A 22,363-nucleotide genomic window follows, 5' to 3' on the forward strand; every position below is an offset into this window, starting at 1 on the left:
AAAGATAAGGTAATCAAAACAGTATGGTGCTGGCATCAAGACAGATATATAGAACAATGGAATAGAATAGAGGGCCAAGAGGGTGGCGCCTGTGGCTCAGTGAGTAGGGCGCCAGCCCCATATGCCGAAGGTGGCGGGTTCAAACCCAGCCCCAGCCAAACTGCAACAAAAAAATAGCCGGGCATTGTGGCAGGCGCCTGTAGTCCCAGCTGCTCGGGAAGCTGAGGCAAGAGAATCGCGTAAGCCCAAGACTTAGAGGTTGCTGTGAGCCGTGTGAGGCCACGGCACTCTACCCGAGGGCGGTACAGTGAGACTCTGTCTCTACAAAAAAAAAAAAAAAAAGAATAGAGGGCCAAGAAATAAATGTTTGCATATATGGACAAATGATTTTTTTTTTTTTTTTTTTTTTTTTTGTAGAGACAGAGTCTCACTGTACCGCCCTCTGGTAGAGTGCCGTGGCCTCACACGGCTCACAGCAACCTCTAACTCTTGGGCTTACGCGATTCTCTTGCCTCAGCCTCCCGAGCAGCTGGGACTACAGGCGCCCGCCACAACGCCCGGCTATTTTTTTTTTTGTTGTTGTTGTTGCAGTTTGGCCGGGGCTGGGTCCGAACCCGCCACCCTCGGCATATGGGGCCGGCGCCCTACTCACTGAGCCACAGGCGCCGCCCAAATGATTTTTTTTTTTGAGACAGAGTCTCACTTTGTCCCCTTTGGTAGAGTGTGTGACATCATAGCTCACAGCAACCTCAACTCTTGGGCTCAAGCAATTCTCTTGCCTCAGCCTCCCAGGTAGCTGGGACTACAGGCAACTGCCACAATGCTGGGCTATTTTTAGAGATGGGTCTTGCTCTTGCTTAGGCTGGTCTCTAACCGTGAACTCAGGCAATCCACCTGCCTCCGCCTCCTAGAGTGGTAGTATTAACGGCGTGAGTCACCGCGGCTGGCCTTGACAAATGATTATTGTTTTGACAAGGGTGCTAAGATCATTCAATGGGAAAGAAAGGACAATCTTTTCAACAAATGGTGTTGGGAAAACTGAATATCCATAGGCAAAAAAATGAAGTTGGGGCAGGGCTTGGTGACTCATGCCTGTAATCCTAGCACTCTAGGAGGCCGAGGCAGGAGGATTATGTGAGATCAGGAGTTCAAGAACAGCCTGAGCAAGAGCAAGACCCCATGTCTCCTAAAAATAGAGAAGTTAGCTGTACGTGGCGGGCGCCTTTAGTCCCAGCTGCTCAGGAGGATAGGGCAAGAGGATTGCTTGAACCCAGGAGTTTGAGGTTGCTGTGAGCTAGGCTAAAGCCATGGCACTCTAGCCTGAGCAACAGAATGAAAGACTGTCCCCAAAAAAGAAAAAGTGAAGTTGAATCTTTACCCAATGCCATATACAAAAATTAACTCAAAATGGATCAGATTCAAAGGCAAAACATGCAACTACTATATAAAGCTCTTAGAAAACACAGAGCCAGTTTGTTTTTTTTTTTGTTTTGTTTTTTGTGGTTTTTGGCCAGGGCTAGGTTTGAACCCGCCACCTCCGGCATATGGGACCGGCGCCCTACTCCTTTAGCCACAGGCGCCGCCCCGAGAGTCAGTTTTATGACATTGGCTTTGGCAATGATTTCTTGGTTACCATACTAAAGACAACAGGCAACAAAAGAAAAAACAGACATATTTGACTTCACATTTTTTTTAATGTAGCGCATCAAAAGACAGTATCAACTCTGTCTCAAAAAAGAAAAAAATAAAATTAAAAACAAGGAAATGTTGATACATGCTACAATATGGATGCACCTTGAGGACATGATGCTAAGTGAAGTAAGCCAGACATACAAGACAAATGCTACATAATTCCACTTATATGACGTACCTAGAGCAGTCTAGATCACAGCCATGTGAGGTAGAATGACGGTGCCGGAGGCTGTGGGGAGAGAAGAATGGGGAATTGTTGCTTGAGGGTGTAGAGTTTTAGTTTATTTGTATGTTTTTTTGTGTGTGTGTGTTTTGAGAGAGTCTCACGTTGTCACATGGGCTAGAGTGCAGTGGCTTATAATAACTCACTGTAAATTCAAACTCCTCGGCTCAAGGGATCCTCCAACTTCAGCCTCCTGAGTAGCTGGGACTACAGGCATGTACCACCAGGCCCAGGTAATTTAAAAAAAAAAAAAAATTTGTGCAGGCCTATTTGCCTTCTTGCCCCGGCAATGGAGTCCCCTTCACTGTCTATGGTGAATGTATCCTGCTTTGTAAACTTTCTTACTCTGTAAGTCTATCTTTGTCTTCCTCAATAAACTTTGTTTCACACTTGCCTTAAAAAAAAAAATTGTGCAGGCTGGGCGTGGTGGTTCACGCCTGTAATCCTAGCACTCTGGAAGGCTGAGGTGGGTGGATCGCCTGAGCTCAAGAGTTGGAGACCAGCCTCAGCCAGAGAGAGACCTCATCTCTAAAAATAGCTGGGTGTTGTGGTAAGTGCCTGTAGCCCCAGCTACTTGGGAGGCTGAAACAAGAGAATAGCTTGAGCCCAAGAGTTTGAGGTTGCTGTGAGCTGTGATGCCACAGCACTCTACCATGGGCAACAAAATGCGACTGTCTCAAAAAAAAAGAAAGAAAATTGTGCATGCTGGGTGCAGTGCCTCCCACCTGTAATCCTAGCACTTTGGGAGGCTGAAATGTGTGGACTGCTTGAGCTCAGGAGTTTGAGACCAGACTGAACTAAAGTAAAACCAATCTCTACTAAAAATAGAAAAGTTAGCCTGGCATTGTAGTGGGTGCCGTAGTCACAGCTACTCAGGAGGCTAAGGCAAGAGGATTGCTCAAGCCCAAGAGTTTGAAGTTGCTGGGAGCTATGACACCATGGCACGCTACCAAGGGCAACAAAGTGAGACCTTTGTCTCAAAAAAAAAAAAAATTGTGCAGACAATATCTTGTACGTTGAGCAGACTAGTCTTGAGCCCCTGGCCTCAAGTAATCCTCCCACCTCAGTCTCCCACAGTGCTAGGATTACAGGCATGAGCCACCACACCAGTTCTAAAGTTTCAGTTTTATAAAATGGAAAGAGTTATGGATGGAGATGAAGTTGCATAATATTATGTATGCATGTATTTATACCTGACTATATATAATACTTCAGAACAGTTAAGGTGGTAAGCTTTATGTTTTTTTTTTGTGTGTGTGTGTATATGTATATATGTATATATATATATATTTTTTTTTTTTTTTGAGACAAAATCTCAATCTGTCATGCTGGGTAGAGTGCTGTGGCATCATAGCTCACAGCAACCTCAAACTCTTGGGCTTAAGCAATTCTCTTGCCTCAGCCTCCCAAGTAGCTGGGACTACAGGCACCTGCAACACCTGTCTATTTTTTTGTTGTAGTTGTCATTGTTGTTTGGCAGGCCCGGGACAGGTTTAAACCCGCCAGCTCCACTGTATGTGGCCAGTGCCCTAATTGCTGAGCTACAGGCACCGAGCCCATGTTATGTATATTTTACCACAATTTTTTAAATTGGGGGAGAAAAAGCCAGGCATACCCTCAAGTGAGTAGTGAAACATGAAACGTACACAGAGGAGGCAGAGCTGCTACAAAACCAGAGGTGCAGAAATGAGGGAGATCAAACCAAACCAAAGACCCAAACCAAAGGGTGGGAGAGCCTGAAGGAGTCCCTGAGATTTGCACATGGTTCCTGTGGTCAAAGGCAAGAGTGCGACCTGAGGTGACGTACAAGTACAGTTGACCCTTGAACAACATGGGTTTTTTATTTCTTTCTTTGAGACAAAGTCTCACTCTGTCTCTCTGGCTAGAGTGCAGTGAAGTCATCACAACTCAAACTTCTGGGTTCAAGTCATCCTCCTGCCTCAGCCTTTCAACTACACATTTGCACCAACACGCAGATCTGATCTTTTTATTTTTTGTGAAGACAGATCTCAATATCTTGCTCAGGCTATAAGTATCTTTTTTTTTTTTTTTTTTGTAGAGACAGAGTCTCACTGTACCGCCCTCGGGTAGAGTGCCGTGGCCTCACACAGCTCACAGCAACCTCTAACTCTTGGGCTTAGAGCGATTCTCTTGCCTCAGCCTCCCGAGCAGCTGGGACTACAGGCGCCCGCCACAACGCCCGGCTATTTTTTTTGTTGCAGTTTGGCCGGGGCTGGGTTTGAACCTGCCACCCTCGGCATATGGGGCCGGCGCCCTACTCACTGAGCCACAGGCACTGCCCCATCTTTTTTTTTTTTTTTAAATAAAAAAATTGTATTTACTTAGAAGCATTCAGAATGTCAACAAAACAGCTGAAACTTTTTTTGCAATTACAGAGTGGTATTCAGTCAACAGAACTACAATTATTTCCTATAAGCTGCATCAGAGACAACTGAAGATGAAAAAACTACCATTCTGGGCAGCACCTGTGGCTCAAAGGAGTAGGGTGCTGGCCCCATATGTCGGAGGTGGTGGGTTCAAACCCAGCCCCGGTCAAAAACTGCAAAAAAAAAAAAAAAACTACCATCCCCACATATAAATAATTTGTGCTGTGCACCAACAAGAACCTGCTTGTTTCCATGCCAATTTACAACCCCCAGACTGTACCAGGCAAGGTTAGTGGCTATTGAAAATACCACCAGGAGGGCGGCACCTGTGGCTCAGTCAGTAAGGCGCTGGCCCCATATATCGAGGGTCCCGCGGGTTCAAACCCGGCCCCTGCTGAACTGCAACCAAAAAATAGCTGGGCGTTGTGGCGGGCGCCTGTAGTCCCACCTACTTGGGAGGCTGAAGCAAGAGAATCATTTAAGCCCAGGAGTTGGAGGTTGCTGTGAGCTGTGTGAGGCCACGGCACTCTACCAAGGGCCATAAAGTGAGACTCTGTCTCTACAAAAAAAAAAAAAAAAAAGAAAAGAAAATACTACCAGGACAGGGCTATCTAAAGACACATTCAGTAGTGTGTTAACTGTACAAAAAAAGACACTGTACAGTTTAAAAACAAATCTTACACAGCCTTACATTTCAATTTTTTCTTTAAAAGGAGTGAGTTGTGTACAGGCGGGTTAAATGCTTTATAGACAAGAAAAAAATACTGCGCTAGAACCAACTTATTCATCATCATCTTCTTCCTCTGCTTTGACCTCTTCATTTTCCTCCTCTTCCTTCTTTTTCTTGCTTTTTTCAGCCTTGACACCTCCCTTTTTTGCTGCATCGGGCTTTCCTTTAGCTCCGTCTGCAGCAATATCCTTTTCGTGTTTTTCCTCCAGCTTTGCAGCCTTCTTTTCATCAGGCTGCTTGTCCTCCACAGCAGTGTTATTCCACATCTCCCCCGGCTTCTTTGCAACATCACCAGTGGATAGGTCAGGATGTTCTCCTTTGATTTTGGGGCGATACTCAGAACAGAACAAGAAAAAGGCCGAAGGAGTCCTCTTTGGTGTATTGGGATTTTTGAACTTCTCTTTGTTTCCCCTTTAGGAGGGATCTAGGTTTTCATTTCTCTTTCATAACGGCCTTTGTCCACCTTTGCCGTATCTTCAGATTTTCCTTTCTCTTTAGCAGACATGGTCTTCCTCCTCTCTGAGCACTTCTTAGAAAACTCTGAGAAGTTGACTGAAGCATCTGGGTGCGTCTTCTTGTGCTCCTCCCGACAAGTTTGCACAAAGAATGCATATGATGACATTTTGCCTCTCGGCTTCTTAGGATCTCCTTTGCCCATGTTCAGTTATTTTTCCTCAGGGAGGCACAGAGTCGCCCAGTGCCCGTCCAGCTCTCACTTGCCCCGGCGCTGTCTCTATGGAGCTCAATGTACTGCAATGGCTGTCTATAAGTATCTTTTTATATACTTTTTGTAAACTTTTCACTCTGACTTGTGAACTTTTACAGACATTCTAATTAAGTACAATTATTATTCTTTTCTGGTGCTCAAAAGAATCGCAATGGGACCAGTGGGAACACTGTTTGACTGGCTTCATTGTCCAATCAGTCCTACTTCAACTATTTTTGAAATCAATTTTTTCTTTTCTTCCTCCCAATTTTCCCCTACTCCAAATATGGAACTGACTATGCTTCAAAAAGCCTAAATTTCTTTTCAAAGAGAGTAGAATCCAAAGCCTGTATGTTTGGTGTATAAATCAGCTTGATAGTGAGTAGAAGGACATTGCTTCCAGGGGACAGACCTGAAGAATCTTTTCAAGACCATGAGTTTTTTGTTTTGTGTGTATTTTTTTTTTTTAAGACAAAGTCTCACCCTTGTCACCCTGGGTAGAGTGCCATGGTGTCATAGCTTACAGCAGCCTCAAATTTTTGGGCTCAAGGGATCCTTTTGCCTCAGCCTCCCAAGTAAGTATGATGACAGGCGCCCTCCATAATGCCTGGTTAGTTTTTTTTTCTTTCTTTCTTTTTTCTTTTTTTTTTTTTTGCAGTTTTGGCCAGGGCCAGGCTTGAATCCACCACCCCTGGTACATGGGGCCGGTGCCCTACTCCTTGAGCCACAGTCGTCGCCCCCAGTTTTTCTTTTTTTGTAGAGATAAGGTCTTGCTCTTGCTTAGTCTGGTCTGGAGCTCCTGAGCTCAAGCAATCCATGAGCCCCCGCCTCCAAGAATGCTAGGATTGCAGGCGTGAGTCACCATGCCCAGCTAAGGCCAGGAGTTTTTATTAGGACTTTCCATTTTTTCCAGTTCTATATTATTTTTTATTCTAAAATAAAAGTTTAATCCTCTCTATCATATACTTCCTTAATCTTTAACCGCTCACCAAAATCTATTATTATAACCTTTTCTCTTTTATAACCTTTATTTGAATTATCTGTCACCAATCAGAATTCTCTTCACTGAGGCAAATTTGTTTGCATTCATTTTTGGTCCAAACTAAATTTAGTGCTCAACTGTAAGAAACATTTTCCAGTTAGCTGTGCACATTTATACCTCAGGTATTTATAAATGGTCTATGGTCTGCTTCAAATTTAATCCTTTTCAGAAGAATCTAAGTACAAAATGAATGATGAGCTCAGTATTTTAATCAAATAAAACTTAGTAACAGCTAGGTGCAGTGGCTCACGCCTCTAGTCCTAGCCCTCTGGGAGGTGGAGGCAGGAAGATCATTTGAGGTGAAGAATTCAAGACTACCATGAGCAAGAGTGAGACCTCATCTCTACTAAAAATAGAGAAATTAACCAGGCATTGTGGTGGGTGCTTGTAGTCCCAGCTACCTGAAAGCTGAGGCAGGAGGATTGTTTCAACCCAGAAGTTTGAGGTTGCCCTGAGCTAGTCTGAGGCCATGGTACTCCAGCTTAGGCAACAGAGTGAGACTATGTTGCCAAAAAAAAAAAATTTTTTTTTTTTTTGAGACAGAGTCTCCTTTTGTCGACCTCAGTAGAGTGCTATGGCGTCATAGCTCACTGCAACCTCAAACTCCTGGGCTCAAATGATCCTCTTGCATCTTGCCTCAGCCTCTCAAGTAGCTGGGACTATAGGCACCCACTGCAATACCCCGCTATTTTTTGAGACAGGGTCTTTCTCCGCCTCAGGCTGGTCTCAAACCTGTGAGCGTAGGTCAATCCACCCACCTCAGCCTCCCAGAGTAAACTGTATATTCTAAACAACTCAATTATATGGTGTGGGGGGGGGTTGGGGTTTTTTTTGTTGTTGTTTGTTTCGAGACATCATCTCGCTCTGTCGCTCAGGCTGCAATGCAATGGACCTAATCATGGACCACTGTAACCTTGAACTCCTGGGTTCAAACAATCCCCTCATCTTAGCCTCCCAAGTGAGAGCCAACATGCCCACCTAAGTTTTTCCTTTTAGAGAAGAGTCTTGGTTGCTCATGTTGGTCTCTCAAGAAATCCTCCTGCCTCAGCCTCAGTGTGAGCCACGTTACCCGAAATGGTGTGTAAATTTTATCTCAACAAAGCTGTTATAAAAAGAGTGAGAGACATCCTAATGCGTGCCAACTTAGGTTTAGAAAGGCCCATCAAGTTCTCCTGCTCCAGATAAGAATCAATCATAAATAAATAACCTATTATCTTTGCCAGGATGGGACAGTATTATCTGAGTTTGAGGATCTAGAAATGATACTGTAACTATAGGGAAGTATCAAAATAAAAATCTCTTGTAAGTATAGAGGCAATAAAAAGTACAATAAACCCATAGTTTTCATATTTTAACATTAGATTTAAGTGTAGTTACAGACTTTATGATTTTTTTCTTTTTTGCAGTTTTTGGCTGGGGCTGGGTTTGAACCTGCCACCTCCAGCATATGGGGCCAGCACCCTACTTCTTGAGCCACAGGTGCCACCCTTTTTTTTTTTTTTGAGACAGAGTCTCATTTTGTCATCCTCTGTAGAGTGCTATGGCATCATAGCTCACAGCGAACTCAAACTCTCTTGGGCTCAAGTGATTCTCTTGCCTCAGCCTCCCAAGTAGCTGGGACTACAGGTGCCTGCCACAATGCCCGGCTCTTTTTTGGTTGTAGTTGTCATTGTTGTTTGACAGGCCCAGGGTGGATTCCAACCCCCCAGCTCTTGTGTGTGTAGCTGGCACCCTAGCCACTAAGCTACAGGTGCAGAGCCAATTATTTTATTTTTGTGTTTCTATTTGATGTGCTAGAATGTTTGAAATGTTCAAGAGATTGCTTTTTCTGGCTTTATGACTGTAATCTGTATTGTTTAAGGGAATGTAATTAAATTTGAGTAATGGCCTTTATGGTAGATTCCCAACATTCATTCCTCTTTGGATAATTGGTAAAAGCCGACTGGAGATTCCATTCTCACCAGTGACTGACTTAAGGATGATCATGTGACACAACTCTGGCCTATGAGATTTGAGTAAAAGTCTACTGTGGGGGCTTCTGAGAGAGGATTCCACAGTCCCTCCCACCAAAAAGGAAATATTAAAGAGTCCCACTTCCTTCTCTGAATTGTGTCTGGATACGGTGATGGCACTGCACCAGCCAAGTTGTTACTTGTGTGAGGATAATGCCAATACATGGAAAAGGGCAGAGCTAGGAGAATTACAGGAAGTGGAGCCTGAGGCTAGCTGTGCTTTGCCTAAAGTCCACCCTACCTCCTGGCTTCGTGTAATGTGAGATCATACATTTCCTCATTGTTGAAGCCATTCTGAGTCAAGATTTTCCTACTATTTTCATCCAAAAGAAATACAGTTCATAATCAGGATTTAAACATAAAAATGTATTTTAAGAAATTTTTCTTTTCTTTTTTTTTTTTTTTTTTTTTTGTAGAGACAGAGTTTCACTTTATTGCCCTAGGTAGAGTGCCGTGGCGTCACACAGCTCACAGCAACCTCCAACTCCTGGGCTTAGGCGATTCTCCTGCCTCAGCCTCCCGAGTAGCTGGGACTACAGGCGCCCGCCACAATGCCCCGCTATTTTTTTGTTGCAGTTTGGCCGGGGCTGGGTTTGAACAACCCTCCACCCTCGGTATATGGGGCCGGCGCCCTGCTCACTGAGCCATAGGCGCCGCCAGAAATTTTTCTTTTCTAAGTGTTGTTTATTACGCATAGAACTGTGATAAATCGAGCACTATAGTGGAAGTTGTAGAAGGTTGTTTCTCTGTCCACAGAAAAGACAATTGGACTTTGAAGGACCTAGAAACAACATAGAGAAATAAATTTCAAAGAGGGCTTCATCATCTTGATCTTCATATGAGGACCAACAAGTAACATAAGAAATGTTTTCAGGGTGATTGGTGGGACCACACCTACAGTGCATCTTACAAGGATACCTGTGAAACTTATTAAATGTAGAATGTGAATGTCTCAACATTATAACTAAGAAAATGCCAGGAAGGCTATGTTAACCAGTGTGATGAAAATATGTCAAATGGTCTATAAAACCAGTGTATGGTGCCCCATGATTGCGTTAATGTACACAGCTATGATTTAATAATAAATAAAATAAACAAAAGAGAAAAAAAGAAATGTTTTCAACTGTGGTGAAATAGCTTCAACCATGGACATTAAATATAAACTCAGGAAAGACACATCTGCAGGAATCACAAGCACTGATCTACTAGTACCATTTATCATGGCGGAGGAGAAAACAGGGATCTCTGAGAAAGAGATGGCTAGCAGCTGTGCTCTGTCTCAAGGACCAAAGGGGATTTCACAGGCCAAGAGTCCCATTTCAAATGCTTTCAGAGCCCAGGCAAGTCTATACATGAACAAAACTGACTGGAAGTGAAGCAATAGGTAATGGTGGCTCCATCTAAATAGACTGGCCTCATTCAGATCCAGGTAATATTACCAGGAAAAAATGTATTTTCAGTATTTCCAAGATCTTCCATTTTTCAAGAAAAGTCAGAAACACGAATCATGTGAATCTATCAACTTTTTTGCGTGGGCACCAATTCAACTTAAAAAACAAAAGCAGGGCGGCGCCTGTGGCTCAGCGGGTAGGGCGCCGGTCCCATATGCCGGAGGTGGCGGGTTCAAACCCAGCCCCGGCCAAATTAAAAAAAAAAAAAAAAACAAAAGCAAAACTTCATGATGCTAAACAAAACACATCTGTAGGCTGTCTGTGGTCTTCAGAATGGACAAGTGTGAAAGTTGAGAGACCTGCCCTGAGCTCCCAGGCAAGGCAAACATTTCCCTCCTAAAGGAGCTTCTTACATCATAAGATTCTGAGCCACTTAGCTGAAAAGATATGGATCATACTAACATCCCAGCAAGAAGGATTAGCTGAGAAATGTGCTCAAGGGTCTGAATAAAATAACGTGTCCCACAGGGATGATTAGTGCCATTTGTTTAAATGTTGAAAACTGACACACAATTTTCATTTCAATCCTTGTCAGAGCCAAGTTGTGTATTGGTCCTGGATTACCAGTGTGATCAGTCCCACTAAGCTCCTTTGCTGTGTTCCTAGGCTTCATAAATTGACAGAGTCATTAACCTGCAACTGAAAAATAAATGAGAGACTGCTGGACCCAACAGGACATGAGCCTCAAGGGAGCTGGAGTCTTGTCACACCTCTCTGGAGCTCCCCAGCACAGTCCACCATAACCCTGGTCTGCAGTGGTCAAGTAAATATTCACCAATTTCTTACAGATAAGAGCAAACTCAAGGCAAGTGAATGCCTCTGACTAATAGAAAAATGTGCTCATTTTCATGCGTCTGTGTGTTATTTTTTAAAAAAAGTGTTCTATGACACGTTGTAGCAGGAGGAACTTAGGTTACATATTAAGAACAATTTCCTGATTACACAGATTGTGAAATATTAGAGCAGGTGACAAGTGAGGAAGCCGGGGGCTCCCTCTATGCAGGACTTTTCTGCACAGGCTAAACACCTGATGTGTTGGTCCGATGTTATCAATGGTGAGGTGGGACGGTGGTATTTGTGAATGTATCCACCCCTGCCTGCTCTTTGCTCTTAATGAGAGCTACCGCGTACCAAGGGTGGACCTGCTCACTGTCCTAGGTCCCTTATCTTATCACATCATCACAGAAACCCATTAAGATAAATTATCCCCATTTTATGGTTGAAGACATTTGCTCAAGTTCACCCTGTTAATAAATGGAAGAGCCACATCTGCATAGCTTTAAAGTCTAGGCTCCTTCCATAAGGGCATGATGTGCGGGTCCTGGGCAGACATCTCACTGAGATAAAAGACCAAAAGGCAGGTTCAGACAAGGGGAGCATTACCCAAAGAAATTGTGAGAGCATTGCTGAGGCCCTAAGAGGAAGCCAGAGTCAGGAAGAGAGATAAGACGCAAGCTGGGGAACAGAGACACAAAGGGGAGGCAAGGTCGGAACCTGGAAATCCAGGGATATCCTTCCAGAGAGGAGTTTGAAGTGACTTGGGTCATCCAGGAAGGGAAGAGGAGAACAGAGAGTTCCTTTTAAGCAGCTCCCAGCTCTCACTGCCAAGAGCCAGGCTGAATACTGTCGACCCGCCCAGCTCAGATTTTCCTTTGGTGACCCTTGGCCTGCCAACAATGCTCTTAGACTGTTCTCATTCCCACTCCCCCACCCACCAGCAATTGTTTTTGGAGTCCAACAGCTGAAACATTGTTTCCAACAATGACTCTGCAATTTAATTATGTGCTTATGTGTCTCTTCAGAATACCTGTTATCAGGGAACTTTCCTTCTCTAAAGACATGGCCCTGTTGTGTCTGCCCTGGTATGGCCGGCGTTCCTAGAATAACATCACTGCTATAACCTAAGATAAGGCAAGTTGAAAAGTAGTGGATCAATATGGTAAAAGTTAAACCACATTACCTTTTCTATTTAATGCTTGTGGCTGAATAGAGTTAGTGCCTCTATTGCAAAATCATTCAAAAAGCTCCAGGCCAACCTTAAATTAGGTGATCTGGATTCTTCATTCCCTCTTTTAAGAGCTCAGTTTTCCAAATTCCAGTTATCCTCTGTAGCTCCAGACCCTGCTGGTCAGTGCCTTTGCAAAGTTATTTCATTCAGTCTGCACTTTCCTGAAGCCCACCCCCAGCCCTCTTGAATGAAGGCAGAAAGAGCAAAATACAATAGAAATTAAATAAATAAGCAAATACATAAAAATAAACCAGAAGGATTTTTCTTTCTCAGAATGACATTAGCTTGGCCAGGTCACAACAATATAAGAACCCATCTTCCTGAAATTATTTATCTGTGCTCACTCACTATGAAAAAGCCAGGAGCTGATTCATTTATGACTCCAGGGAAATGGCCAAGCGCAGTGGCTCACACCTGTAATTTCAACACTCTAGAAGGCCGAGGCTGGTGGATCACTTGAGCTCATGAGTTCAAGACCAGCCTGAACAAGAGAGAGACTCCATCCCCCACCCACCCAAAAATAGCCGGGCATTGTGCTGAGAGCCTATAGTCTCAGCTACTTGGCAGGCTGAGACAAGAAAATCACTTAAGCCCAAGAGTTTGAAGTTGCTGTGAGCTATGATGCCACAGCACTCTACCAGGGGCAAGAAAGTAAGACTCTTACCTCAAAAAAAAAAAAGACTCCAGAGAAAGGTTAAAATTCTCCAAAGCTTTTAAGATTTTGGCCTAGGGATTAACAGCATTCTAGGGAAATGCTTTGAATTTCAGACTGAGTTATTCCATAATCATTTATTGAGCACCTTCTGTTTTCTAGGTACTGAGAGAGGAGTGGTGGAATGCTCCAGAGATAACTAGAGCACAGACTCTGCTCTCCAGCTGCTCGGAAAGAAGTAGGGGAGATAGATCAAGAACTAGACGACCCTGGATAGAAGGAAGAAAGTGCTAAGTGCCACAGAAAGACAGCAAATGATAATCACCGTTTCCATTTGAATGGGACTATCTGAGGTCAGTTTCCTCACATTATCTCATTTAATCCTCAGCATATCTGCGTCGGACATCTGCAGTTAACTTATCCAGCACGTTTTCACCATTCTGGAAACGTACTCTAATGTCCTACAGGAGAACCTCCATCTGCTCACACTCTGCCCCTGTGCTCAGCCAAGGCTGTTCCCCAGGGTCTGAGGTCAAACAAGTCTCCTGAGGCTGAGCCCATCCAAGGATCAAATTCTCCTGGCCATACGGACCAGCTCAAGATGGGCACATGACCCAATGAGAGCCCATGGGAGCTCAGTTCTTGACCTTGTCTGCTGGCCTTAAAGCAGAAAGACTGTGGCTCTGGGAGTCCTGCCAGCCTTCATGCTGCTCTTTGAACCGGGGCATGAAGGTGACAGCAAAAGGCAGAACTGACAGAGAGAGTCAGAGTCCTGATGATAGCATCTGAGCTTTGATCTATGCATGCCTGAAGCCAGCTCTGCCCCCAGACTTGCCCTCTTGTTAGAAGCCAATTTGGGTTGGGTTTTCTGTCACTCAAAAAGGGTCATAAAAGAGAGCTTAATTCTGTGTGAGGAATATTTCTATTTCTGTTTTGGATAAAGAAAGTTAAAGTTGGGCGGCACCTGTAGCTCAAGGAGTAGGGCGCCGGTCCCATATGCCGGAGGTGGCGGGTTCAAGCCCAGCCCCGGCCAAAAATCACAAAAAAAAAAAAGTAAGTTAAAGTTCAGGTCAGGCGTGGCTCCCACCTGTAATCCTAGCATTCTGGGAGGCCAAGGTGAGAGGATTGCTTGAGATCAGGAGTTCAAGACCAGTCGGAACAAGAGTGAAACCCATAGCTTGGGTGTTGTGGCGGGCACCTGTAGTCCCAGCTACTCGGGAGGCTAAGGCAAGAGAATCGCTTGAGCCCAAGAGTTTGAGGTGGCTGTGAACTATGATGCCATAGCACTGTACCAAGGGCGACCAGGTGAGACTCTGTCACAAAAAAGAAAAAAGAAAAAGATAAGAAAATTAGGATCAGGTGGCACCTGTGGCTCAAGGAGTAGGTCGCTGGCCCCATATACCGGGGGTGGTGGGTTCAAACCTGGCCCTGACCAAAAACTGCAAAAAAAAAAAAAGAAAGAAAGAAAATTAGGGAATTATTTGGGGAGTGTTTTGTTTTGTTTTTTGAGATAGAATCTTTTTTTTTTTTTTTGTAGACAGAGTCTCACTGTACCACCCTCGGGTAGAGTGCCGTGGCATCACACGGCTCACAGCAACCTCCAGCTCTTGGGCTTACACGATTCTCTTGCCTCAGTCTCCCGAGCAGCTGGGACTACAGGCGCCCACCACAACGCCTGGCTATTTTTTGGTTGCAGTTTGGCCGGGGCTGGGTTTGAACCCGCCACCCTCAGCATATGGGACCGGCGCCCTACTCACTGAGCCACAGGCACCGCCCTTTGAGATAGAATCTTATTTTGTCGCTCTCGGTAGAGTGCCATGGCGTTGTTCGATAAGCTATTCTTTAGCAATAATGATACCAAAAGACAGAGTTACTCACAGCAACCTCATACTCTTTTTTTTTTTTTTTTTTGTAGAGACAGAGTCTCACTGTACCGCCCTCAGGTAGAGTGCTGTGGCGTCAGACGGCTCACAGCAACCTCCAGCTCTTGGGCTTACGTGATTCTCTTGTCTTAGCCTCCCAAGTAGCTGGGACTACAGGCGCCCGCCACAACGCCCGGCTATTTTTTTGTTGCAGTTTGGCCGGGGCTGGGTTTGAACCCGCCACCCTCGGCATATGGGGCTGACGCCCTACTCGCTGAGCCACAGGCGCCACCCCGCAACCTCATACTCTTGGAATCAAGTGATCCTCCTCACTTCAGCCTCCAGAGTAGCTGGGACAACAGGCACCCACCACAACCCCTGGCTATTCTTTTTAGAGACAGGGTTTCACTCTGGCTCAGGCTGGTCTCAAACTCATGAGCTCACTCCATCCACCTACCTCAGCCTCCCAGAGTGCCAGAATTACAGGCATGAGCCTAGGGAATTATTTGTAAATCGTATAATGGACAAAGGGCTCAGTTTCTTGATATGAAAAGTGCTCTTCCAAGTCAGTAGAAAAAATCAACAACTAAAAAGAAAAAAGACAAAGATGTAGACAGCTCGTAAAGAGGAAATATAACTGGACCCTAAAAACAAAAAATATAGTTATCCTTACTCCTAATGTGAAAAATGCAAATTAAAACTATAGTAAAATATTATTATTATTATTATTTTGAGACAGAGTTTCACTGTTGCCCTCGGTAGAGTGCCATGGTGTCATAACTCACAGCAACCTCAAACTCTTCGGCTCAAGTGATTTTCTTGCCTCAGCCTCCCAAGTTGCTGGAACTACAGGCACCCTCCACAACACCTGGCTATTTGTTGTTGTTGTTTTTGTCATTTTTGTTTGATTGGCCCAGGCTGGGTTTGAACCCGCCAGCGACAATGTATGTGGTTGGTGCCATAGCAGCTGAGCTACAGGCACTGAGCCTAAAATATATTATTTTTTGCCTGTCAGATTATTTTGGAAGTTACTGGGGTAGTCCAGGTGAAAAATGACGATTTACAGAATATACAAAGAACTCAAGCTAATCAACAAGAAAAGAACAAACAATCCTGGGCAGCGCCTGTAGCTCAAGGAGTAGGGCGCCAGTCCCGTATGCCGGAGGTGGCAGGTTCAAACCTAGCCCTGGCCAAAAAATCACAAAAAAAAAAAAAAAAAATTAAAAAAAAAGAACAAACAATCCTATTTATCATTGAGCAAGAGACACAAACAGAACCTTCTTCCAAGAAGACAGATGAATGGCCAATAAATACATGAAAAAGTGCTCATCATCCCTAATCATCAGAGAAATGCAAATCAAAACCACCTCAAGATATCACCCAACCCCAGTGAGAATAACCCATATCATAAAGTCCAGGACATTTAAAAGGACACTCTTATACATTGTTGGTGGGATTGCAAACTAATATAACCTTTTTGGAAAGAAGTATGGAGAATCCTCAAAGACCTAATAGTAGACTTTCTATTTGACCCCACAATCCTATTACTAGGTATCTACCCAGAAGAAAAAAAAATCATTTTACCATAAGAATATTTGGACTAGAATGCTTATTGCAAGTCAATTTACAATCACCAAAATGTGGAAACAACCCAAGGGCCCATTAAATCACAAATGGATAAATAACCGGTGGTATATATAAGCATGGAATACTATTCAGCCATAAAGAAAGATGGAGACTTTACATACCTGGATGGATTTGGAGAACATCCTCCTAAATATCACAAGAATGGAAAAGCAAGATTCCAATGTACTGGACACTAATATGAAACCAGTAGATGAACAATTACATGCCCACATGAGAGAAAAACACAATTAAATTCAAGTGGGGGGGGAGAGCGAGGGGAGGAAGGGCTCAACTACAACTTGGACTTTACCTAACCAACACAAAAAATATTACCTAATCATTTGTACCTTATATTAATCTGAAATTTAAAAAAAATTCATTACTTTCAACAAAAAGATGGTTTAGTGAGGCGGTGGTAAAGGTGAAGAGTGGTATTGATTGGGGATTTATTTTGGAGGTGGAAATGCCGGGGCTAGTGGTAAACTGGCAGCAGGGAGCTGATGAGAGAAAGGGAAGAATCAATAATGTTCCCAGTTCATAAATGATGGTTCCAGGTGTTGGGAAACATGAAGAGAAGAAGAAGTTTGGGGGAAGAAACAAAGAGTTTTATTTTGAGTGTGTTAAATTTAAAGTGTTTATGAACACGTAAATGGAATTGTGATGTTGGCTTCCCTGGAGTCTTGAGTCTGGAACTCAGAACATCTGGGCTGGAGATAAGGATTTGGGAGTTATCAGGCTATAGATGGTATTTAAAACTTTGGGGCTGACAATATCTTCGAGGGGAGGTGTAGATAGAGAAAAGACCCTAGGGCCCAGACTGATGAAGCCGAGATTTGGAGCTCAAGCAGAGGAAGAGGAGCTGCAAAGGACAACAAGAATGAAGGTAGTAAAGCAGCGGGGTGGCGCCTGTGGCTCAAAGGAGTAGGGCGCTGGCCCCATGTGCCGGAGGTAGCAGGTTCAAACCCAGCCCCAGCCCCAGCCCCCACCTCCACCCCAAAAAAACTGTAAAGCAGTGATATTTCAAGAACAAAGCAGTCAGTTGTAAAAAAGCTGACATAAGAGTCAAATAAGATTAGAACAGAGACTGTCCATGGGATTTGGCATCCTAGAGATCACCAGTGACCTTGACTTAGTGATTTTGTTTTTTGTTGTTTGTTTTTTTGAGATAGAGCCTCAAGCTGTTGCCCTGGGTAGAGTGCCATTGGCATCGTAGCTCATAGCAACCTCAAACTTCTGGGCTCAAGCGAGTCTACTGTCTCTGCCTCCCAAGTAGCTGGGACTACAGGCGCCCGCCACAACACCAGGCTATTTTTTGGCTGCAGCTGTCATTGTTGTTTGGCGGGCCCAGGCTGGATTTGAAACCGCCAGCTCAGGTGTATGTGGCTGGCGCCTTAGCCGCTTGAGCCACAGGCGCCAAGCCGACTTAGTGATTTTGTAATGCCCTAACTTTGTTCATAGAGTCAGACTTACAACATTTTGCTCAGGACTTTGCTAAGGGCTTTCAACAACTGGAAGCTCAGCTGAAAGCTGCAGAGTTTAGCAAAAACTGCAAAAACTGCAAAAACCTGTGAAAACACAACTTCCCCTTGTAAGCACTCCCCTTACCCCATAGATCTGATTTTGCAGGTGTTGGCTCTTGTGAACCTCCTCTTGCATTAAGGACTCCTCCTCCCCTACTGAAAGCATCTTATAAAAGGTTTCCACCCCTGCTTTTGGAGGTCAAGAGACTTTGAGGCAAAAGCCCACGCTTGGCTGGTCAATAAAGGACCCTTGCTTAATTTGGACTCAGTGTGCTGGTGTTTCTCTATTCCACTTGCTTCGGGTATAACAGTTTCAGTAGAGGAGTGGGGGACAGAAATCAGGTATGAAGAAATTGAAGTCAACACAAGGAAGTGAGCTCACGTCTCCAAAAAACCCCTTTGCTTCAAACACCTGTGACATTTAAACTATAAAAATGATTTTTCGGAAAGACATAGCTGCACTCTTACATATTTGCACAGACCAGAAATTAGAATAGACACACAATGACTGGGGCTGAAGTCTCAAGGCTTGTTGAGCCCTAAATCTGGAAGTTGGACCCTGTCAGCCCGGCAAGAGTTTAGCTACTGGGAGAGAGAAGTAAAGTATTCCCCACAATGTAGGAGACTGACACTCACAGTTTGATACCAGAGGTTGAAGTGGGTTCCACTGCTTTTGAAAAGAAGATTAGGAAAATAGCTGTGAACTGAGATTTTATTAGAGCCTAGGGAGGTGAAAAGTAAAGAGAATACCTTGTAAGAATTGTCCCACAACCAGACCTTCCACATTCCTAATCTCCCGGGGCTGGGGAATCATGATCCTAAGCTCTGAATGTAGTTGGAGGCCCAGAGGGCCAGATGGAGGCCTTCTGGGAAGAGATGACGAGAAAGTAAGAGACAGATAGAGAAACCAAAGAAAAATATTTCTCACGCAAAAAGAACTTTGAATCAAATTATAAAACACTGAAAGATGACTTTAAAATTAACAATCAGACCAGGAATTTTTTTCAAATTTCCTCTGGATTTTGAAGATGTACAGAAATGAATGGATTCTTTTCATTTCAAAATGAAAGTACTTTGTTTCTAAAGGAATTTTTTTTTTTGAGACGGAGTCTCATTATGTTGCCCTCGGTAGAGTGCTGTGGCATCACAGCTCACAGCAACCTCAAACTCTTGGGCTCAAGCGATTCTCTTGCCTCAGCCTCCGAAGTAGCTGGGACTACAGGCGCCCGCCACAACACCTGGCTATTTTTTGTTGCAGTTGTCATTGTTGTTTTAGCTGGCGGGGCTGGGCTGGAACCTGCCAGCGTCTGGTGTATGTGGCTGGTGTCTTAACCACTGTACTACAGGTGCCAAGCTCTGAAGGAAATCATTAAGCAAAAGTAGGTAGAAATGGGGCAGTGCCTGTAGCTCAGTGGGTAGGGTGCCATTCACATACACTGAGGCCGGCGGTTTCCAGCCCGGCCTGAGCCTGCTAAAATAAAGCTGATTAAAAAAGTAAATTAAAAAAGAAGTAGGTAGAAATGAAAAAATATGAGAGAATGAATTATAAATCTTTGAAATAAAGAATATCCTAATTAAAATTTAAAAGGCCATTGGCTCCGTGCCCATTGCACAGTGGTTACAGCGCCACCCACATATACCATGGCTGGGGGGTTCGAACCCGGCCTGGGCCAACTACAACAAAAAAATAGCCAGGCATTGTGGCGGATGCCTGTAGTTCTGGCTACTGGGAGGCTGAGGCAAGAGACTTGCTTCAGCCCAGGAGTTTGAGGTTACTGTGAGCTATGATGCCATAGTACTCTACTGAGGGCGACATAATGAAATTCTGTTTCAATAAAATAAAATTGAAAAGGCCATAAATGGGGCCTGGCACAGTGGCTCATGCCTATAATTCTAGCACTCTGGGAGGCTGAGGCAGGGAGATTGCTTGAATTCAGGAGTTTGAGACTAGCCTGAACAAGAGAGATACCCTGTTTCTACTAAAAAAAAAAAAAAAAAATAGAAAAACTCTCCAGGTGTTATGGCAGGCACCTGCAGTCCCAGCTACTCAGGAGGCTGAGGCAAGAAGATCTGTTGAGCTCAGGAGTTTGAGGTTGCTGTGAGCTATAACACCATAGCACTCAACCCGGGATGATAGAGTGAGACTCTGTCTCCAAAAAAAAAAAAAAAGCCATAAATGAGAGAAACTCTAGATTGAACATGCTCAAAGAGTAAATCAGAGATTTGGAAGAAAAAAACTGAGGAACTCATTCATAATATATTCATAATATAGCATAGGATAAACAATAAAAGCAATGAAAATCATGGAGAATGGTTAGTGACCAGCCTGGGCAACACAGTAAGAGCCTGTGCCTACAAAAAATAACTTAAAGCTTAGCCAAGTGCGATGCACATCTCTGTAGTCCCAGCTTCTCTGGAAGTGGGAGGACCGCTTGGCCCTGAGAGGTCCAGGTTACAGTGAGTTATGTTCACACTACTGCACTCTAGCCTGAGTGACAGAAAATGATCCTGTCTTAAAAAAAAAAAAAAAAATGGAGCCGGGCGCAGTGGCTCCCGCCTATAATCCAGCACTGTGGGAGGCTGAGGAGGGAGAATTGCTTGAGCTCAGGAGTTTGAGACTTGCTTGAGCGAGAGTGAGACCCCGACTCCTAAAAAAATGAAAAACCCAGCCAGGCACTGTGGCGAGTACCCTAATCCCAGCGGCTTCAGAGGCTGAGGCAGCGGGGTGCCCACAGCCCCAGTCTGAGGTTGCAGTGAGCTACAATGTCATTGACTCTGCACAGAGCATAGGGTGAGACTCTGTCTCAACAACAACAAAAAATGGAGAGCAGATTAAAAGGTTCAAATATTTATAAAACGATAGGAACTTTTTTTTTTTGAGACAGAGTCTTGCTCTGTCACCCAGATAGAGTGGCATCATAGCTCACACCAACTTCAACCTCCTGGATTCAGGAAATCCTCTTGCCTCAACCTCTCAAGTACCTGGAACTACAGGCATGTGCCACCATGCCTGGCTAATTTTTCTATTTTTAGTGGAGAAAGGGTCTCACTCTTGCTCAGGCTGGTCTCGAACTCCTGAGCTCAATGGATCCACCTGCCTTGGCCTCCCATAGTGCTAGGATTACAAGAGTGAGCTACTGAGCCTGGCCAATAATAGGAATTTTTTTTTTTTGAGACAGAGTCTCACTATGTCACCCTTAGTAGAGTGCTGTAGCGTCATAGCTCACAGCAACCTCAAACTCTTGGACTTAAGTGATTCTCTTGTCTCAGCCTTCCAAGTAGGTGGAACTACAGGTGCCCACCACAATGCCCAGCTATATTTTAGTTGCAGTTGTCTTTGTTTAACAGGCCCAGGCCAAGCTTAACCTGCCAGCTTTAGTATATGTGGCGGGCGCCTCACTCACTGAGCTACAGGTGCCGAGCCGGGGAAAACAATATTTGAAGAGAAAATTACTACATGTTCCCCCCCAGTATTAAAGAAAAAGCCCAAGAAATGAAAGAAATTTACATTCAGACAAATTATCATTCAAGAGTGTTGGGGAGTGGAAAAAAGTTTCAGCATATGAAAACTAAAAGATGCTTAATACTTATAATCCCTTTGAAATGAATTACAGGGTTTTGATTCCAACATATAAATTTGCTCACATTTTAACAGCTCTGAAATAGTGATGCATATATTACAATCAACTGGCAAAATTTATTTTTAGTTCTGTTTTCTCTTTGAAAAATTGCCGGGGCGGCGCCCATGGCTCAGTGAGTAGGGCACCAGCCCCATATGCCGAGGGTGGTGGGTTCAAACCCAGCCCCGGCCAAACTGCAACAACAAAAAAATAGCCGGGCGTTGTGGCGGGCGCCTGTAGTCCCAGCTGCTCGGGAGGCTGAGGCAAGAGAATCGCTTAAGCCCAAGAGCTGGAGGTTGCTGTGAGCCGCGTGATGCCACGGCACTCTACCGAGGGCAGTAAAGTGAGACTCTGTCTCCACAAAAAAAAAAAAAAAGAAAGAAAGAAAAATTGCCTACGTTTTTATTTGCTTAGTTTTCTATGTACTTATCCTAATGTATTCAAACTTTCTTCCACCTACATAAATCTCCTTTGAAGGATATTTCTTCACATGAGGCATTCTAACCATCTTATCTACCTAAAGAAGGCTCTCCTGTCACCTTCTAACTTGCTTCAGTATGGACTGATTGTCCTTTAAGCCTGCAGAATAATCATCATCTTGGAATCTCCCTTGACTATCATTTTGGGGATTTCCTCCACTTATCTCTTGTAATAAATACCTGTTCTCCTGGTTTCTGTTCTTCCTCCCTCTTGGTTGGTTAATCTCCTTGATTTAGTGGAACAAATTCTCTGCCTATGTCCTAAGAGTGTATTCCAGGTAACATTTTCTGAAATTTTGCATGTCTGGACATATTTTTTCTATTTTCTTTTTTTTTTTTTTTGTAGAGACAGG

The 22,363-nt window shown here is 44.1% G+C and overlaps 1 pseudogene; it reads right to left on the bottom strand.

The window, feature by feature from the left end:
- Positions 1–5,082: 5,082 nt before the first annotated feature.
- LOC128564262 (high mobility group protein B1-like) lies at positions 5,083–5,690 on the bottom strand (annotated as a pseudogene).
- Between the last annotated feature and the right edge of the window lie 16,673 nt (positions 5,691–22,363).

This window comes from Nycticebus coucang, chromosome 14, assembly GCF_027406575.1.
Source record: "Nycticebus coucang isolate mNycCou1 chromosome 14, mNycCou1.pri, whole genome shotgun sequence".
Classification (NCBI taxonomy): Eukaryota; Metazoa; Chordata; class Mammalia; order Primates; family Lorisidae; genus Nycticebus; species Nycticebus coucang.